A 3,301-nucleotide genomic window follows, 5' to 3' on the forward strand; every position below is an offset into this window, starting at 1 on the left:
ACAATGAGGTGACTGCCCCCCACAATTAGAAAGGAGAAAAAAAAACAAAACAACTCTTCCCCCCATCCAGATAGTACAACTGCTAGCAAACCGGCACATACTTGAGATCAAAGGAACCCTGAAGGTCCTTAGGAATTCTTTGCAGACCATCAAGAATTGACATGTGCACATCTAAGAGCCACAGACGTCATTCTTTACTAAATGCTTTTCCATCACACTATTTCTGTGTATCAGACCAAAAAGTGGAATGAGTTTAAGGACACTGGAGATGAGAATACAACTTAGCAACTTGTTTTGAGAGAGCTTTTTTGTCACCTTTGTAAGCAAACTTTTAAACAGTCGTGGACAATGATGAAGACAGAAGTGACTGACTGAAATTAGTCCCCGCTGTGATAAGTGCCCACTTCTTTCTCAGACCTACAATAAAAGTTCATGTTGCTGACTTCAGCAGAGGAGGCTTCAGTCCTTTTAACATAAAGTGTATGAGACACAACCAGGCGAAAGCGGGAGAGGAAAGGTCATTTGGTGATTGAGTCAGAGTTCAATTAAAAGCATATTCTTTCAATGCTCACAACCTTAATATAACTTTGGGCATTGTAAAGTTCACACAGTGTGAACCAGAACATTTATATTTGCTTTATGCAGAAATATGATGAAGTCCTACATCATTTTGCAGAAGATACACATCAGCTGGTAGCCCTATTTTGAAAGACTAATTTATTTTTATGCTATAAACTAGATAAAATTGATTACTGGATAAGATTTTTGTCACCTTTCTGTCAATAGATTGCAGTTTATTATGTTAATTTATGAAAGTAAATTTAGCTTGTGTAATTACAATGCAAGTATTTTATTCCTAAATTATTAAACTTAATACCTCCTATCTACTCACCAATGTTAAGAGGTTAATGGCACCATTCTGTTCTATACAATGCCAGATTTCCCTTAATGCAATGATGCATAGCTTACATTAAACCTGAATGTAGAAAATTTTGGAAAATTAGCATCTAAACATGGGTGAAAATAACTCAAAATAGGAGGGTAGCAGAATACAGTGGTGGGAATTATTTCTGTCAAATTCAGCTTTGTATAAAACATCATATGTTAGCTTTGGAACAGCTGTGTTTTGATCATGTAGCAGCTTTTCTTCACCACAAATTTTTATACATAAAAAAGAATACTAATTAATTTTACAATATTTCCTAGGGGATTTACTCAAGTATTGCTTGTGATTCTTTTCCATATTTATATATTTAAAAATATTGAAGAGGATAAGCTTTTGTTTCACTTTGCAAAGGAAAACTACTCAGTGTTTTACATTTTAATGCTGGGGAATGGTTCTCTGAAGTTGTTCCTAGTGATGGCACTGAAATAAAACGCCTGAATACTCCATTTACTCCTTCTGCAGCCTTTGAGCCTTAATATTCTAATTTGTCACTGTTTTTGTTTGTGTTACTAATTATTAGATGCAACTATATAAGAAATATATGCTACTTAGCTAAGGTGAAATTTGTCTTGTACTTCATACTAATACAAGCTTTAGGCATCACATCAATCCCACATAAAACCTCAAAATAGGATTTAAATGGAACATAAATGAACCATGGGTCTTGGGTTGGCTTTTTTTAGTGATGAATTTCACTTCTGGATAGTAGAGTTGGGCCAGTACCTCTGTACCCAGATGTGAACATCTTTAAAATGTGATTATTTGGCCCCAGGTTATGCTTCAATCCTGTACGAGGGATGAGGCCTAGCTGTATAACTTAAATCTAGAAGCAAATTTAATTAAACTGTATGGGGTTTGAAGGGAGGGGAATGTCAATTTGGGCATAACTCCAGTTACAGTTGGAGTCTTGCTGCAGTCATGATGGTCCAGAAAATGTATGAGAGGCAAGGATTTTTAATAACATTTTTATTAGGTTAAAGTTAGGGAAAGAGGAGAGTCATGACAGGTGTCTGCTATTGAACACTGAACCAAGATGACAAGGTGGATAGGGCCTTCTTTAAACAACTGATAAAAGATTCCATATTGCAGTCTGGGGTTCTCATGGAGGATTTGAATTACTGGGACATCTGCTGAGAGGTGCACAAGCAATCTAGAAAATTCTTGCAGTGTGCTGGGGGAAAATGTTTTGATACAGATGAAAGAGAGACCAACTGGGCAGGGCGCTCTTCTTGACTTGCTGTTCACAAACAGCAAGGAATTGGTTAAGAATGGGAAAGCAGAAGATAACTTGGGTGACAGTGACCACAAAATGATAGATTTCCTAAGGGAAGGAAAGAAGGAAGGAAGGAGAACAACTGGCTGTACTTTAGGGATGCTATATCAAGGGCACAGGAGCAAGCTATCCTGATGCAGTGGAAAAATGAGAAGTGCAACAAGAGACCAGCATGGTCAGATACGAATCTCTTGAATGAACTGAAACTCAAGAAAGATTTCTACAAAAAGTGGAAACATAGTCATATTTCTAGGGAAGTGTAGAAGCATACCCATATGTATTCTCAGAGAAAATGACAAAGGCCAAGTCATGATTTGAAAAGCAGTTGGCAAGGGACATAAAAGGAAATAAATAAGGATTCTGTAAGTATGTCAAAAGTAAGAGGAAGACCAGAAAAACCTTTGGACCCTTACAGAATGTAGAAGACAACCTACTTAGATGATGCAATGAAGGCTGAAGTATTTTACTTCAGTCTTCATAAATAGGGTCAGCTACCGGATGATGAACGCAGCTTGCAACAAAGTTGGAGAAGGCAGCAAACAGCCTGGAGTGGTGGAATAATAGGTTAGAAATTACTTAGAGAAGCTAGATGCTTTCAAGTCAGAAGGCCCAGATGGGATGCACTGTAGTGTACTGAAGGAATTGGCTGAGGTAATTTCAGAACCACTGATGATCGTCTTGGAGAACTCATGGAGATAGGGTGAGAACTGATGATTAGAAAAGGGAAGATACAGTGCGTATCTTTAAGAAATGAAAGAAAGATCTGGTGAATTACAGACTAGTCAGCCAGATGTCAGTATCTGAGAAGATAATGGAGCAGGTCTTCAAGGATCTATTGTGAAGCACCTTGAGAAAAATAAGGTGATCAAGAACACCTAGTGAAGATTCACCAAGAGCAAGGCATGCCAGGCCAAACTAATTTCCTTCTATGATAAGGTGACAGGCTCTGTGCATATGGAGGGAGCATTGGATGTGATGTACCTCAACTTCAGCATGGCTTTTGATGTTGTGTCCCATGCCATTCTCATTAACAAGATAAGGAAATATAGATTCATAGATTCATAGATTAAGGGTCGGAAGGG

This window comes from Gavialis gangeticus, unplaced genomic scaffold (assembly GCF_001723915.1).
Source record: "Gavialis gangeticus isolate Ggan-Ray unplaced genomic scaffold, GavGan_comp1, whole genome shotgun sequence".
In the NCBI taxonomy this organism is placed as follows: domain Eukaryota; kingdom Metazoa; phylum Chordata; order Crocodylia; family Gavialidae; genus Gavialis; species Gavialis gangeticus.